General features: G+C 38.7%; 1 pseudogene; it reads left to right on the top strand.

The window, feature by feature from the left end:
• Positions 1 to 15005: 15005 nt before the first annotated feature.
• On the top strand, positions 15006 to 16167 carry LOC140923555 (uncharacterized; annotated as a pseudogene).
• The last annotated feature ends 2554 nt before the right edge of the window (positions 16168 to 18721 follow it).

Here is an 18721-nt window from a genome sequence, read left to right as displayed (position 1 = left end):
CCTGTTTTTAAGAAAAACACAGAAGGAGACCGGACCTTTACCGTAGGAACTATTAGAAATTGCAACGAACTGTCCATGGACGTAAAGAAGGTGAAAAATAAGAAATCTTTTAAAAAGAAATTGTATACGAATTTGATCGCTAAGCAAAAAGAGACAGGTAATTTTGAATATCTTTTAAATAGCTTTTTAAATAGTTTTGCATATCTTTTAAATATTAAGTCTCTAAAATAACTTGTTTTAGATAGTGAATAGTTTTTTAAAAGTTAAAATTTCTAAAGAAGACTCTTGATAGTTTTCTACATACCATTTTTGCGTCTACTAATGTTAATTTTTATCTTTTTATAGTGATAGTCAGGAGCCCATCATGGGCTCCTGTGATAGTGTAAAATTAATTTAATATTAATTTTGTTTTTATGATTTATAGAGGGCCACAAGTTTATCAGTTTTATCATAACTGTCACGTGTCTGCCCTCTCAAAATATAGGCGTTACGTTACCTTACCTTACCTTACCTTACCTAAGGCTTTTCCCTCTCCCCAGTTCCCCGCTCGACCAAAGGCCTGTTCACAGGCTATTTTCTCAAAACTTACTTGCCGGAATTTCAGAACATTTTACTGTAAGTCGAGGCTAAACCTGTATGAATGTGTCGTTAATGTATATATTCAGCGGTAATTTTTAATTCGAAACTGACTATTGAAAGTCATCTGAATAAATATTCACTTGCAGTATTCTGCTTGCAGAATTTAATATGGCTTAACAGGGTCGTAAACGAGAGCAAAAATGCGTGAAATGAGCATGGAAACATTTCACATTATCAATCAGACAGCAAAGATTGGCAGAGCACATTGAAACTTACCTTGGATTAGCTGCATCTTGAAAATGAGGTCGTTGAAAATCACCCAGGAAACCTTCGAACGCTCTTTCCACCACAAGTAGCCGCGGAGCATCATGGGATATATGAAATTTTCCCCCCTTTATGGGCCTATAACTAGGAGGCTTATATGTGGGAGGGGTCTTTTAAGCGGCAGTGTAGTGTAATAGCTCGCCCGGAACCCCGTACGGAACTTTCATATCTGAAGCAAAATAAATGATGACGTTTGCGTGACATGGCGTTCTACAGGTGATCGAGTTTGTGTACGTCATGCATTAAATTTGACAAGTGACCTTGCTCCAACTAATGTAGGCAAATTTCTCGGCAAAAAGGAACTCTTTCGCTTTCAAAATGGCGAACGGCCAGAGAACGTGTCGTATGGCGCGCCAATGATGTACTACTAGGTCATGTCGTATCGCGAGCCACCCGTGCCTCGGTACGTGCAGACAGAACCAGATTGCACACTCGACAAGAAACGTGATAAAGCAAAATAAATGATGACGTTTGCGTGACGTCATGCATTAAATTTGACAAGTGACCATGCTCCAACTAATATAGGCAAATTACTAGACAAAAAGGAACTCTTTCGCTTTCAAAATGGCGAACGGCCAGAACGTGTCGTATGGCGCGCCAATCATTTACTGCTACCCGGCCGTGTCGTTTCGCGCGTCATCCGTGCCGCGGTACGTGAAGACAGAAGCAGATTGCACACCGTACCACAAGAAACGTGATCTTGATGGCCTTAGACAAAATATCGAAGAAAAGGGTATTGCCAGACAACATGGCCATACGCTAGAGAAGCGTGGTATCTCTGTGGACGGTTTGTCAAACCCATCGTCGGTAAAGGATTTGAAGAATATTCAGTACTATGGTCGGGTGAGTTTATGTCCTGGTCGTCCTAGAAGGTAGACAGTTTTCTATTCTGATAATTATGCTTGTCTCCTCTTAAGATCAAAGCAACTATCAAGCAAAAGTTCCTCGAATTTGGACGACCAAAAAAAGAAGAAGAAGAACAAGAGGGAACCAAATTTTCTGAAAAACCATTCGAGAGACCAGGAAATGAATGGGATGCGCTTTTGAGTAACTGGATCAAACGGAATCGGTTTCCTGTTATCCCTAACTCCCCTACTTTAAAAAATGAAGAAGTTGCACGTCGTCTTATTTCATGCGTCGAACGACAACACGACCTAACCTTCCTTGATAGCAAGTTTCCACTGTATGGGTTCATGAGAGAAGTTGCTAAAGATCAGAAGAAACATCCCAAGTTGTATCTTTGGCAAGGAGAAGCTGATGCCATTGCATACAGTAGGAATCTAGACAAGTATGTCATCGTGGATTTTAAAGTAGTCGACAATTTGTTAGATTATTGGCAGAAAAAAACGGATTTATGTGGGAAGCATTTGCATCAGTGCTTGGTCTATGCAAAGCTTTTACAGCTGCACGAGGGTCGTGACTACTTGCCGCTCAGCCTGATTGTAGCTATCGATAGATTTACAGCCATGAGGGCATATTTCCCTCTATTTGAAGATTACCCTGGGGAGTGCTATAAGAAGCTTGATGAGTATGAGTGGTTCACTAAGCAGCCCCCGAAACGTCCCCTTAAGATATACAACCCTGAAAAACTGTTGAACCCTATATACATAGGGTTCAGTCCAATTCCAATTTTTCAAAACACTCCGCTGCAACGACTTTTTAGTAGCAACGCTACAGTGAAAGATCTCTTAGGGCGCGATCCATTCAACCAAAATTCCACCCGGTCCGACCGGGAAAAGTGGTCCACCTCAAAAGATGGACCCGTTTTTTCCAAACTTTTCCGGTTGGACCGAACCGATCCATTGAGTTTTGGACCGAAATTTTTCGGAAATTTTGGTTGAATGGATCGCGGCCTTAGAGTCCTGGGCTACGATGACATTGAAATCGTTCCACGAAAAGAACAACATCAATGACTACTCTATGACTTTTAATTACATCCTTAAAAAACAACTCTTAGACGTCCGCATTGAGAATATAATCACAGTCATTATGGCTGTTTGGTTTACGGTTCACTTGAAATCGGAGTGAGTTGGAAAAAAAATGTATTTATATTCCAATTATCTTTTCAGTAATTAAATCCCAGTCAGTCGATCGTAAACATTTTCACATCTTGGGTCAGTCTTTGTAAACAGGAAGATCTCGAAAGCTCTAAGAGGCTGAACTTTCGTTTCTAAATTTTCATTGTTCAAAACGTCTGAACGCATGATTGTTACGGTTTCCAGATGGGTTGTCGGAGTGAAAACCACTAATTATATTATTAAAATTTATATCTGCGGCAGTTGTAAAGTTTTGAGAGTCAATATAAGTTTTTTTTAAAAGCATCATATCCTTCAAACTGACTGAGACTCCTATGTTGATGTAGATACAATTATTGTGAAAATGAAAAAGAATTCTCTTGTCCTTTATTTTTTTATAATTCACTCCAACATTTTTCCTTTATTTAAGTAGAATAGTAGTTAATTATTGTAAAATATATACTTATATAACGTCTAATTTCTTTTTTTTTTGTATTTATTCAGTTTGGTGTAATGTAATTATGTAGCCTGATCTGTCTCGAATAGCCTCGCTAACTGCAGGCCAGTCCCAATATATTTTTGAAATTTATTTAAGAATTTGATTTAAATAAAAGTTGAAGTTTTGACAAACGGGGAGAAAATTGCATGGGTTCATTATGATTCGATATTCGATCGGCGAGGCTAAAACGGGTACTAGACAAACACCAGGATGTTGCTGGAGAACAACTTTTGAGTTTCTGCAGAAGACAGGATAATATCATAGTGACGTCGGAAAAGTATTCATCGGCAGTTTACTTTATTATCTAATTCATTCTCTGCAATTCCCTTTCAGTTTTTCCTCCATGAAAATGGACAGTTCATCCGTGCTGAATATTTTTTTAAAACGGATTAACGCTTTTAGTTTTGATATAGAGAAGTAGCCATTCGATCCCAAGAAACTTTCGGAAGTTTTGCCCTTTCGTATTCTTGCCATGCATGAACAATCGTTCATAGTCGACATCAGCTTTCGCTTGGCCCCAGTTGATTTCGTGAATTCTGGTTGAGAATCTAGCTGCGACCTTAATCGTACGAACCTTGTACGGTTAGCCTGACCAAGTCGTCTACATAACAAAAGCAACCGTTTCATGTGTCGAGCAAGGTGGCAACGTGGAAAATTAAGTCAACCAAGCGCGAACCATCATAAAGCCGGATCATTAAAATTCGTCTTTGTTTCCGACGGTTCGGTTGGTCTACATATCATTACCTTACCTGCAGATAACATGCATCAAGGGAAGGTACTGGGACGCAAATGATACGAACCTGTTCACTATCTATAAAAGCTGAAAATCACAACTTGGATATAATCATAAGAACTTTAATATCTTTGAAATTCCCTGGAAAACGAGACGACTTTGGGACCAGGGTGAGAGTAGACTGCATTATTCAGCGTTCATAGAATATGTCATGAAAATCCCTGACCCACACTAAAATGTCACATTTCACACAAACGAAATAGGTTCGCATAGTCAATAATAGGAAAAAGGGATGGTACGCAGGTTATTCTTTATGACATGCTGACTCTTCATTTTTTAATCTATGTTTTTATAGCACTTAAAAGGCCCCTATTTATTTAATCAATTTGCCTTGATAAGCGTAAACCTTGTTCCCAGGGTCTTTCATCTCCCATCCTACGGGAGTGAGAGGTCCTGGAAACGAGTCTGGGTTTGCCTTACAACTGCTTCGATTCCGGAGATAAAAAGTTGATAAGAAGGCAAGTTTTTCCATTGGCACGGGTCGGACGTCAGCGGGCGTTACTTGTAGACAAGGCATCAGGAGAAATAAAGAGAGATACTGTACTAAGATCACGGCACACTTTTCTGTTATAGTTAGATTGATAAATTTTAGATTATAAATTTTAGGTATTCTCAAGTATACTTTATTGTAATTATTAAAGGTAACTAGTTATAGTTGTAAGGCGCATTTGATCATATTCAGATGTTAATTTGCGTCTAATAAGACATAAATTATTAAATTATTTGCAAATTATTTGCAAATTTAAATTTTCATTGTCCTGTTTTTAAGAAAAACACAGAAGGAGACCGGACTTTCAGCGTGCGAACTATTAGAAATTGAAACGAACTGTCCATGGACGTAAAGAAGGTGAAAAATGTGAAATCTTTTAAAAAGAAATTGTATACGAATTTGATCGCTAAACAAAAAGAGACAGGCAATTTTGAATATCTCTGAATAGTTTTTAAATAGTTTTGCATATCTTTTAAATATTAAGTCTGTAAAATAACTTGTTTTAGATAGTGAATAGTTTTTTAAAAGTTAAAATTTCTAAATAAGACTCTAATAGTTTCTAAATACTATTTTTGCTTGTTTTCGAATTGCGTCAGGAGCCCATCAAATTTGATAGGCTCCAGATTGCGTCTATTAATGTTAATTTTTATCTTTTTATAGCCGATAGTGTAAAATTAATTTAATATTAATTTTGTTTTTTATGATTTATAGAGGGCCACAAGTTTATCAGTTTTATCATAACTGTCACGTGTCTTCCCTCTTTAAATAAAGGCGTTAATTACCTTACCTTACCTAAGGCTTTTCCCTCTCCCCAGTTCCCCGCTCGACCACAGGCCTGTTCACAGGCTATGATTTCAAAACATACTTGCCGGAATTTAAGAACATTTTACTCTAAGTCGAGGCTAACCCTGTGTGAATGTGTCGTTAATGTTTATATTCAGCGGTAATTTTTAATTCGAAACTGACTATTGAAAGTCATCTGAATAAATATTCACTTGCGAGTTAAAACAGCATGGCTTAACAGGGTCGTAAACGAGAGCAATAATGCGTGAAATGACCATGGAAACATTTCACATTATCAATCAGACAACAAAGACTAACAGAGCACATTGAAACTTACCTTCGATGAGCTGCATCTTGAAAATGAGGTCGTTGAAAATCTCCCTCGAAACCCTCGAACGCTCTTTCCGCCGCAATTAGCCGCGAAGCATCATGGGATATATGAAATTTTCCCCCTTTATGGGCCTATAACTGGGAGGCTTATATGTGTGAGGGGTCTTTTTAGCGGCAGTGTAGTGTAATAGCTCGCCCGGAACCCCGCACAGAACTTTCATATCTGACGCAAAATAAATGATGACGTTTGCGTGACATGGCTTTCTACAGGTGATCGAGTTTGTGTACGTCATGCATTAAATTTGATAAGTGACCTTGCTCCAACTAATATAGGCAAATTTCTCGGCAAAAAGAAACTCTTTCGCTTTCAACGTGTCGTATGGCGCGCCAATGATGTACTACCAGGTCATGTCGTATCGCGAGCCACCCGTGTCTTGGTACGTGCAGACATGTACAGAACCAGATTGCATTCTCGACAGGAAACGTGATCTTGATAGGCTTAGAAACTATATCGAACATGAGGGTAGTGCCAGACAACATGGCGATACGCTAGAGAAGCGTGGTATCTCTGTGGACGGTTTCTTAAACCCATCATCGGTAAAGGATTTGAAGAATATTCAGTACTATGGTCGGGTGAGTTTACGGTCCTGGTCGTCCTAGAAGGTAGACAGTTTTCTATTCTTTACGGATGTTACTGATAATTAGCATTAATGCTTGTCTCCTCTTAAGATCAAAGCAACTATCAAGCAAAAGTTCCTCGAATTTGGACGACCAAAAAAAGAAGAACAAGAACAAGAAGGAACCAAATTTTCTGATAGGCCATTCGAGAGACCAGGAAATGAATGGGATGCGCTTTTGAGTAACTGGATCAAACGGAATCGGTTTCCTGTTATCCCTAACTCCCCTACTTTAAAAAATGAAGAAGTTGCACGTCGTCTTATTTCATGCGTCGAACGACAACACGACCTAACCTTCCTTGATAGCAAGTTTCCACTGTTTGGGTTCATGAGAGAAGTTGCTAAAGATCAGAAGAAACATCCCAAGTTGTATCTTTGGCAAGGAGAAGCTGATGCCATTGCATACAGTTGGAATCTAGACAAGTATGTCATCGTGGATTTTAAAGTAGTCGATGATTTGTTAGATTATTGGAAGAAAAAAACGGATTTATGTGGGAAGCATTTGCATCAGTGCTTGGTCTATGCAAAGCTTTTACAGCTGCACGAGGGTCTTGACTACTTGCCGCCCAGCCTGATTGTAGCTATCGATAGATTTACAGGCATGAGGGCATATTTCCCTCTATTTGAAGATTACCCTGGAGAGTGCTATAAGAAGCTTGATGAGTATGAGTGGTTCACTAAGCAGCCCCCGAAACGACCCCTTAAGATACACAACCCTGAAAAACTTTTGAACCATATCTTTCCAATTCGTCAAAACACTCCGCTGCAACAACTTTTTAGTAGCAACGCTACAGTGAAAGATCTCTTAGACCTCCTGGGCTACGATGACATTGAAATCGTTCCACGAAAAGATCAACATCAATGACTACTATATGACTTTTAATTACATCCTTAAAAAACAACTCTTAGACGTCCGCATCGAGAATATTTTCACAGTCTTTATGGCTGTTTGGTTTACGGTTCACTTGAAATAAGAGTGAGTTGGATAAAATGCTGCTCAGTTATATACCAATTATCTTTTCAGTAGTTAAATCCCAGTCAGTCTATCGTAAACATTTTCACATCTTGGGTCAGTCTTTGTAAACAGGAAGATCTCGAAAGTTCTAAGGAGCTGAACTTTCGTTTCTAAATTTTCATTGTTCAAAACGTCAGAACTCATTTAATTTATTGTTAAGTTTCCAGATGGGTTGTCGGAGTGAAAACCACAATTAGACTATTTTGGTTAGTTGTAAAGTTTCGCGAGTTATGCGCAACTAACCTTGCAAGCTAGATGAGTCTTTTTTTTTTTCTTAAAAGTAAATTAGAATTGTCCTAAGTATATATCAAACTTTTGGTAACCAAGGAGATTCGTTTGTTTTCACAAACATTACGGATAGTGTGAATTGCATGGGTTCATTATGATTTGCGCTCCTTATAACTGGATATCCGATCGGAGAGGCTCATACAGTCACCCGAGTCAAACACCAGGATGTTGTTGAGGAACAACTTTTGGGTTTCTGCAGAAGACAGGATAACGTCGGAAAAGAATTCTTTGGTAGTTGACTCTATTCTCTAATTCATTCCCTTCAATTTCCTTTAAGTTTTTCCTCCATGAAAATGGACAGTTCATCATGCTCAAGAATCTTTTTGAACGGATTAACGCTTTAGTTTTGATTTCTAGAAAAGTCGCCATTCGTTCCCTAGAAGTTTTCGGAAGATTTGCCCTTACATACAGTAAACACACCCGCATATAAGAACCTAGAATTTTTCGTGATCATGCTGAACAGGTTCTTATATTTCAGGCACTTTTTGACAAATCAGGCTGATTAGGTTCTTAATAGATTCTTAATTTTTCAGAGTTTGTCGTAGCATTGTCATTCACAGAAATATTACACTACCAGTACATAATGGTTTAGAAGTAGTTTATAAATAATAAACATATGCTTGCCAAGCGAAATATATACACATTAACATATTATTAGAGGTTTCACATACAGTTAACTGATCCAGAATTTTGATAATCGAACAGTGGGGTGAGCTTTTGTAAAAGAACCTTTTTTCCTCGCCAGGCTGAACAAGTTCTTATAAACTTGGGTCTTAAAATGCCAAATTACGTTCTAATTCGCTTCACTCAAACAAACATTAATTATTTTCCTCTTAAATGTGATACATACAAAACTGACAAACAACGCTATCTGATGGTTGGATGCTCAGGCATTCCATATCGATGTGATTTTATTACAGACTTCATACAGTACATTTGAACGATTAAATGGTTCAAGGAAATAACAATCTTATTAAATGCCTAATAAATGACCAGTAACCTCTAATCTTCTGCAAATATCTTCATGGATATGCCTGTTCTTGGCAGTATGTGTTTCCCACCGGCGGGGACAGAAAAAGAAAGTTTGACGCTAATATTGCGAGCCTTGCACCAAGTAATGAACTTTTGAATTTCTTTTAGCCAGGTATCTCTTAACAGTCGAATCGGCTCTAGATCTTATGAGGAAATGGACAATTTTAGTGGCGTCAGGCTTTATACAATCTGGCAGATTCTTCCAAGCAGGATAAGAATTGAAAGCCTTCAACGACAAAAACAAAAGGGGAAAAAATAAGTAAAGGAAGAAACAAACTTTCTCTCTTTTTTTTTGCCAGAGTGATTCCATAAGGCCAGCGCCACTAGAATCAATCCTCCAGAAAATGTGGGCCAGTGCCTCTCAAAAAATATCGATGATCACGCAATAAGACAATAATAAAACGGCCGGTGCCTCTCGTAAGTCTCATATTCGATCAATGAACAAGGAAAAGCCTCAGGACCAGCAAATACAACGTCCAAAAGGTCTATTCATAAGCCGAATGATGACCAATATTACTACTGATTAAGGCAGCAAAAGAGACCAGTGTCTCCTAAGAAATACAAATACTGAGGGGTAGACCATTCTATTCTAAACTACCTAAAATCCATTCTAATGGCCAAAGTAATTAGCAAAACAATCCACTGTATAACAAGCCCCAATAATTGTCAAGATAACGGAAAAAACCGTCATCAATGTCGATAATTCTGCTAGAAGAAAGTCTGCTTTTTGCACCAAATTCTGCACGGACCTACGAAAGAAAACAAAAATGCGAATTAGTCTGAAATATTATAAACAATATCAACAGGGCGAGAGAGCAGGAAACCAACGGTAAACACGTCGGAAAGAGGAATGCGATAGAGAGAAAGAACGCATTCTACTCGGACGAATTTATGGTGTAGATTAACCATCCAGAATTAAGGTGCCAGAGAACCCTGTAGAGAATTGCAACATACCAGCGGAGAAAAAAGTTTCAGCCTGTGGGTTCTTAAATCTTTAGGTTCTTATATGCGGGTGTTTACTGTTATTGGTGCCCCGATGCATGAACAATCGTTCGTAGTCGGCATTTGCTTTCTCGTGGCCCCAGTTGATTTCTTCGTGAATTCTGGTTGACAACCTAGCTGCGACCTGAAACTGTACGAACCCTGTACGGTCCCTAGCCGATATTTGTTGTCTATATAACAACAGCAGCCATTTAAAGTGTCAAGCAAGGTGGTAACACAGAAAATTAAGTCAACCAAGGGCGAACCATCATAGAGCCGGATCATTAAAACTCCTGTTCTTTTCCGAAGGTTTGATTGGTCACCATATCATCACTTTACCTGCAGATAACAGAGCCTGACTGCATGCCGGGTCATGCCGTCTCACTGAGTTAAGGTCATATCGTTACAGTAGTTTCTGAAGATTGGCTCTAACGAAGGGCTTGCCTCCAAAACGTCAGCTTCTCAATCTATCTACGGTGTTTAACTCAGTTGGCCAATGCAACATTTTTGTTTGAAAGTTCTATTGTTCCTAAAGACTGCATTACCCGTATTTAGCAGGTAGGTAGCGGAGATTACACTTGATACTTAAGTCGACCTCTCATAAGTTCTTAGGGAACGGGAAAAAGCGAGCGACGAACCAACCGGGAAAAAAAATTTAAAGGACTTTTAGAAAGTCTAAGCAGAGATATGTGGTCTCAGTCTCTTACTATCATATAATGACTTTGATTTTAACGTGACCCCTGGACAAAAGTGAGGAAATATTGTTTGTCGTGCAGAATAACAGAATAATGTAGGACATTATTCGCACCGGCATTCGAGATGCATAAAACACACAGTTGAGATTTATAAATTGCATATTTGCGCTTCGTAAATCCCAAGTCCGACATCTTCATGCGATTTATAAATTACAAAGTCAGACATCTTGCGATTTCTAAATCGTAAAGTAAAGTAACTTGCGATTCATAAATTGCAAAGATAGAAACTTGTAATTTATAAATCGATTGCGATTTATAAATTGCACAGTTAGAAATCTTGCAATTTATAAATCGCTAAGCAGCGAAAAGTTAGATATCTGTAATTGACAAATCGCAAATGTCTTGGAAAGCGTTATTTGCAAATCGCAAGATATTAGAAAAATATTGCCTAAATAATACATCACAAGCAACACATTGAGGCTAACTGCATCACGTAGTCATATTAATAGCAAAAAAATGTCTAACCCATGAAGGAGCCTCCAACCAACCAACTTATGCCACTGTTATTGAATAATAAAGAAAAGAAAGGGAGATATAAAGAATCGACCATAAGAGGACACAGAAAAAATCTGTGGCCCAGACCGGATTCGAACCCACGACCCCCTGTGTTCTAGATCAGATGTTCTAAGGTCAATTTTTCTGGGTTGGACTTAAGAACCACATCACGCAGTCACGCAGTCCATCACAAACAACACATTTTAAAAAAGGCTTAACTGCATCATGCAGTCACATTAATAACAAGAAATGTCTCGCCTATGCAGGAGCCTCCAACCAACCGAATGCCACTGATATTAATATTATAAAGGAAAGAAAGGGAGATGTAAAGAATCAACTAAAAGAGGACACAGAAAAAATCTAAGCCCCAGATGGAATTCCAACCTTCGACCCTCCGTGTTCTAGAGTGTTCTAGAGTGTTCTAGGTTGGGCCCTAAAAATTGTTAGGGCTTACAATGAGTGTCCATTTTCCATGAGTGTCTTGCCTTGTAGCAATTAGTCAGCAAAAAGGTGTGACCAAGCAGGTACCATTACGAGGTTGAAGTGTCTCATTTAGAGAGAAGTCCCTTAAAGGATAGCTGACTGTATAAATGGTTTTATCGTGACCGAGTGTATTTCCATATTTTCAATAAAAGTAACCTGAGCTGCTTTCTTGAAGTCTAATTGGGCAGTTTTGTCGGAGTGGCTACAGCTACTATACCTAAACAACAGATGTAATGTCAAGTGTCAGGAGAAGGTGACTAGGCACTGATCACTTTTTGTATTTCCATGCCGACACCAAGAAAAGATTAAGGCCCACACTTAGTGTACAATATCTACCACCTAAAACCCTTGACTGTGACAAGGGGGCTTTCTAAGGGGCTTGTGCAACTCCCCCCCTACCCCCATCTCTTTGGCAGAAGTATCCCTCTTCCTCTTTTCAGAAAGAACATTAGAAAATTCATAAACCAAAGGAAACGCTAAATTACTAAAATTCACTGTAAAACAGTCTGTTGTTGAATGACGATGTCTCAGCCCTCTTGTATCCAATTTTTTTTGCCAACCGGTCATCATTTGAAAGCTCACTTTGTTGAAAATGTTTTTTGGATCAAATACTTTCGGTCAATGGTGTCAACATGAGAATGTGAATAAGTAAAGTACCTTGGATATTACATCGTGTGACACCCAGCCCCCCCCCCTCCCCCTCTTTGAAAAATCCAACGTGCCCTCGCTCCTAGTGGAAGCATAAGTGGGCAGCTCTTTCGATTTGATTCTTATGAAAAAGTTTAGTGATATGAGTATGGAGATTTTGTTCTTAAATTTGGCCAAGTCTCTGCTCGCAGGACCAAGTTTTAAAGGGCTTGTCATTGAGGTATATTGTAGAAGGATTTGATACAAGTAGAACTGAGAACACAACACTTTAATCACAGTACGAGACAGACCAATCTATTCTGGTACAGAAGCAACGCATGTGTTATTCCTCGGAGCGGTTCAGACCGGTTTCTAGTATTATCTACTTCATATATGACAGCATAAACTGTCCCACTACAATATGGGGGGGGGGGGAGGGGGCGTACTCCCTATGATGGCCTATACGGGGAGGCTCCGCCCGACAGGGGTATCTTTTTCAGTCTTCAGGCCCATATGAAAGGGTAGGGATTTCACTAGTTGAAGTATATAAAAGGGTAGGGAAATCTGTCATTTGGGTCTCTGAAAGGGCCCAAAATTAAAAAGGGCTAACAGATGAACTTTTTGGCTTTACAAAGGCGGGCGAGAAAACATTCATCATCATCAATGTTTATTTATACTCGAAAACGTATCACTTTTACATGGTCTTCCTAGGAATCGTCTGTAAAGTTCTACTAAAATCCTCTAAGAAACTACTTGACTATAAAGTTAAAAATACAAAAACTGATATTATAATAAGAGTTACAATGAGTCATAGTGTATTAAGATAATCTTTCCCATGAAATGAAGTTTTGAAAACATTTAAACTAGGCAGGTTTCTAATCTCTGCTGACGGATCTTGTTCCACAGAACAGATCCACTGTAGTGTAGGCTCCCTTTTGCAGACTCAGTTCTGGGTCTGGGGACATAATAATTCACCTCCGAATTTCTAAGATTGTGGGAGTGTACATTTGAGGTGTTGGTAAAGATCCGCCTCAGATGTGACAGGGAAAGATCATTATGGATTTTATACATTGTCACAGCCAACTGTTTAAGTCTTACATGTTCTAACCTTTCCCAGCCAAGCTCATTCAACAAAAAACTTGAGCGAACTTCATAGTTAGAAAAGGCGATAATTCTAGCAGCCCTATTCTGCATCTTTCGAAGTTTGTCTGCTATTCCCTTATTGATATTACCCCATACAGCACCACAGTAATTAAAATATGGCATTGCCAGTGCATTGTACATATTCACCCTAGTATCAAAAGGTATAAAATGACTTACACGTTTTAAGATAGCAAGATCAGCAGATGTTTTCTTTGAAGTGGTATTAATGCGTGGGCGCCAGTTCAAAGATTCATCAATTTGAACTCCAAGAGATTTATGTTTAATTACTCTTTCTAACGGTGCATTATTAACTTTGACTGAAATCATACAACTTAAATTGACTAAGCATGTATTTAGTCTTACAGCAGTTACAAAGAATGCAAAATTCTAAACAAGGTATGTGAAAGGGGTACCATTTGTCAATAGAAGGTATACAAAAGGGGTACCTTTTTTGTGAAAAATGGGATATAAAAGGTTAAGGGGTTGGACCTCGGGGCCGAGCCTCCCCTTGCAATGCCCATTTTTCACCTCGCGATGCCCATTATGCAGATACTCTGACCATTCTGTCCCTCCGTAAAACGTTGTAGAAACGCTAACTGCGGCCAATGGTGCTTTTCCCTGACCCCAAACAATATTAAACAACAATTGGAAGAATGACAGGTCATTGTTTCCTTCGACCAATTAGGAGAGACCTTCCGAGCAGCTCCTACACCTACCCAAGCTGTCCGCATTAACAGGGTGTCCGTTTTGAAATTTGACTGTAAACGGAAATTGTTTTTATTGAGAATTAGAATTCCCACCCTCTCCTCCCTCCTTCTTCTCCTGAAGGCACCCCTCCTCCCAATTCACTCATTGCCGTTAGTAAAAATCTGTCGTTTTTTAACCTGTTGTAGCTGGAATAGATCAACCGTATGATGACATCGCACAGTGCTGGAGCCTGATAATTAAATTTTTAATCAGCTTCATAGACGAATCCTTCGTGCTTCAGTACATTGACATGTTCATTATTTACATCAAGTCTTTAGTTGTAGAAAGTCTATGGTCGTGGCCGCCGGTTCTTTGGCATAAATGATTCAATCTACGAAGCTTCTACCTCCAACGGTCGAAATCAGCATTGCGATCATGTCACTCACGTCGTGACATAGAGGTTCTACAGAAAACCCTTTCTTGTGTCAATACTGTCGTATTTTACACAACCTGAATAAACTATGGACTTCCGTCAATAACAGTCTCAGACAACCATCAACCGGCTAAATTGATGACAGGAAAACAAAAACGAATGGTATGAAGTTTTTGGTAGATTTCACACGGGCAAGGCGTTCATCGATTATCAGTGCATCAGTGATACGTGTTAGAGTACATTGAAAACGTTATATCGCGTGCTACCATCGATAAGTTTCCGGAAACTTCGAGTCTTTAACTATCCAGTTTTACACCCGCCGCCTCATCACCCTAAAATCTCAGGGAAAGGGCCTTGGTATACGTTTCCCGCTCTTTCGGGAGCTACGAAGTCAGACGGAAATTATTTTCTTCTGGACGGGAGAAAACTAAAGGGAAAAAAAATATATACATATATATAGAGAGATATATAAATATAAAGGCAGGTGGCCATTTTGTTATGAAAATGAAATGAATTAGCCAATGACCGGGCAGCACGATTTTTAGCAACATAAAAGAAAACTCTTCCGCTTTCAAAATGGCGAACTTTTTAGATCATCCAAGAAAAAGGGAGATTCTTCATGATCTTAAACAAAGAATAGAAAAAGATAGTATTGCCAAACATCATAAGAATACGCTGGAGAAAAGAGGCATTTTTGTGGGCGATGTATTAAATCCATCGATACCAAGCCATTCGCAGAAAATTCAGTACGAAAAGCCGGTGAGTTTCCGTCCTGGTCGTTCTATAGAGTAGACAGTTTTGTAACATTTTGCGGTGTGTTTTGATCGTTATGTGTTTATTCTTGCTTCCACTTAAGATTAACGAAAGTGTCAAGAAAAACATCCTAAGATTTGTGCAGAAAAAAGAACAAGTACCTGGGCCAACTAAGTTTTCTTGTACAGCTTACGAATGCCCAGGCGGAAAATGGGATACGCTTTTAAAAGATTGGATCAAAGACAATCGTGCGGTGTGTAAGTCCTTCACTGAAACTCTGACAACTCAAGTTTCACGTTTGGCATCAGGTCTGCTACCGTGGTCAGAGCGTGACGAAGAGCGTGCAGCCCGTGAACTCATTTCCTTCGTCGAAATGAAACACAACCTACGCTTCCTTGATAGCACATTTCCACTGTTTGGCTTCATGAGAGAGGTTGCTACAGATGCGAAGAAGCATCCTAAACTGTATCTTTGGAGAGGAAAAGTTGATGCCATTGCATACAGTACGGAACTTGAAAAGTATGTCATCGTGGATTTTAAAGTAGTCGACTATTTGTAAGATTATTGCAAGAAAAAAACTGATTTATGTGGGAAGCATTTGCATCAGTGTTTGGTCTACGCAAAGCTTTTTCAGCTGCACATGGGTCTTGACTACTTGCCTCCTATCCTGATTGTAGTTATTGATAGATTTACAGGCATGGACGGATATTTCCCTCTGTTTGAAGATTATCCTGAGCAGTGCTATAACAAGCTTGATGAGTATGAATGGTTCGTAAATCCGCCTCAGAAACGTCCCCTTAAGATATGCAAGCCTGAAAAACTGTTGAGCCCTGTATTCAGAGATGGATTTACTCCAATTTCTCCAAACACATCGCTGAAAGCACTTTTTAATGCCGATGCCACAGTGGAAAATCTCTTAGACCTACTAGGCTACGATAGCATTGAAATCGTTCCATCAGAAAACAGTAACACCAATGACATTTAATTCATGGTTCGGTGACATTTTATTGGTTCTTAGAAACCAACTCTTAGATGTCCGCACCAAGAATATTATCACAACCATTAGGGTACATAATCACTTGATGTTAGTGAGTTGAAAAACCACGACTAGACTACGTATCAGTCGCTAAATGTAAAACTTCGCGCCTAGTCCAGATCTTGAACGGTTATGGTTCATCGGATGGATAGTTTTGCCTCACTAATTTTGCAAGGTAAAGTTCTTTATAGTATATTAAATTTCCTAAAAATAATAGTAGTGTGTATTAAACTTTAGGTAACTAAGCCAAGAATGATTCATTTGTTTTCCCAAACATTACTGAGAAAGTGAATATTATGGGATTTTTCTGACTCGTGCCCCCTATACCTATTTTAAGGAAAGTCTGTAATATTCGTATTAACCGGAATACAAAAAAATCTTTCACCTGCTTTCCTTTTTCCTTTTATTTCCTTTCCTTTACGGTATTGTCATTTCAATACCTTGTGCATCAAATTTTGCAAGATCAAAATCTATGCAAAGTACCTGGATCGATAAGTTCGATGAACAGAAGATATATTTAATTTCCTCCCTTTTCCTAAATTATAGATAACGTGAACAAGGCTCTGTGCGCTGTAAGGAGAGGGGATTTTCCATGATTAGTAAAATTCAGCTAGTGGTCTATTATCAATGCTACGTTCTGATTGGTTGAGCTACTATTAGGCTGTATGTTATAGCCCACCAGTAGCGAAAAGCGCGGCTTTGAAAGCCAAAACAATGGCGGCTGAATCGCGTTTTGCTACCTAAAGTTGTTTTGTCTCGATATTTTTTACCAACTAGCTGGATTTTACTCGTGGGCTATTGACTCAGATCCCATTCGGGCTCGAGGAATAATTGTTAATAATAATAGTTTATAACTAACTTTCAAATATTTGCTTTGACCATGTTTTAGTGATATGTATTTCATTAAATTGTTAGTTTATTAGAGGCAACAGCCGAGTTTTGAATGCGAAAAGTTTTGCTGGCTTGCAATTTTTGAGATTAGTTCTGTTTCTGTTTAAGGTGAAAACTAGCAATTAGTCAGTGCGCTTCTTCATGAGTGTTTAAACACCCGTTTGCTGAGCTTACGAATTTATTCATATTGTAATTACTTAATTATGCCCCATTCACACCAACTAAAAATGTTTAATTAAACTAAATTTTAAAAAATGAAAAGCAATGATGGAAAACTGGAACTCAGATATTTACACAATTTTCAAATCAAATTTAACTTCCTCTGTAATTTGCACATAATAGCCTAAAGTCCTTAAGCAGCGTTTATGAAGAAGACATCTAATGTCCGCTAATTCTGATTGTAATGTGGACGATTTATTCCTGGCACTGGGTTGGCGTAAGCTTAAACACCAAAGACAAGTATCGACGGCTATTATGATGTATAAAACCGTACATGGGATGACTCCCGACTATCTAACATCTAAATTTGTATCTCGTGACGAAATAACTTCTTATCGATTGAGGAATACTGAAAATAAATTAGTCCTTCCACTGCCCCGTACCAATTATTTAAAGAAAAGTTTCTCCTATAGCGGAGCTAAGCTGTGGAACAGCCTATCCCATGATTTAAGATCTGCAGATTCTTTACATGATTTTAAACGCAAACTGTGTCGCAACAGTTTTGAATGAGATCATACATTAATACAGTTTTACACGGCATCCTTGAAAAGCAGCTTTTATTTGTAAATAGCTAGGTAGTTAAAATTTTTTGAATATAGAGTTAGTTTAGTTAGGTATAATAGATCTTAGATTTTTTTTTTTTTTTTTTTTTGTACATGCTGAAGGAATCTTAACCGTGTTTAAATAAAGTTATCTATCTATCTATCTATCTATCTACAATTTTGAACCATGTTTAACAATACAGCTTTTAACCACGTTTAAGTTTTGGTGTGAATGAAGCATTATTATTTTGTACATAAACGCGGTTTTGCTGATCTAGCTTTAGGTCTTTATTTCAGTACTTTTACTTTTTAAAATAGCACCTTGTAGAGATCATATATAAGTAAGCTATTGCGATCACATCGTCGATTCAGTACATCGTGGATCGATGAAAACGCCGATTGCCTTGCTGATCATTTCGCCGTGTACTGCCTGAGTTATTGCCAGTGATTGCTGAGAAGAATAAACGCTGTTGTAACCAAAGTTTAGTTCTGTTTTATCTGATGCCGTACCAGTTAGTGGTTTGATCCCAGTCACAGATCGAGAAGTGACGGCTCCTCCGCGCAAGCAAGTTGCCATTTGAGTCTAGTTTCCCCCAGTTTTAGCAAGAGTTAAAGCTAGTTAAGAATCGAGTTCCGTTGACCTTTAATTCCGTTCGTGCACTTTTTATCATCGCTTCGCCGTTCAGGAAGTGAAGATGGCCTTTGTTAGCTCCAATATCCCCCCCCCCCTTCCGGCCAGTACCCTTCGAGCACTTGGTGTCATAATTCTATCCTGAACTGAGTAGGAGGTAAAGTTGTCTCGGTTGATTTCACGAGCACGATTGAATTGGTGCAGCTTCGAAGATAATGTA

This window comes from Porites lutea, chromosome 13 (assembly GCF_958299795.1).
Source record: "Porites lutea chromosome 13, jaPorLute2.1, whole genome shotgun sequence".
NCBI lineage: Eukaryota > Metazoa > Cnidaria > Anthozoa > Scleractinia > Poritidae > Porites > Porites lutea.
Note: the sequence above shows the minus strand (reverse complement) of the source record. Positions and strands in the feature narration are given on the sequence as shown.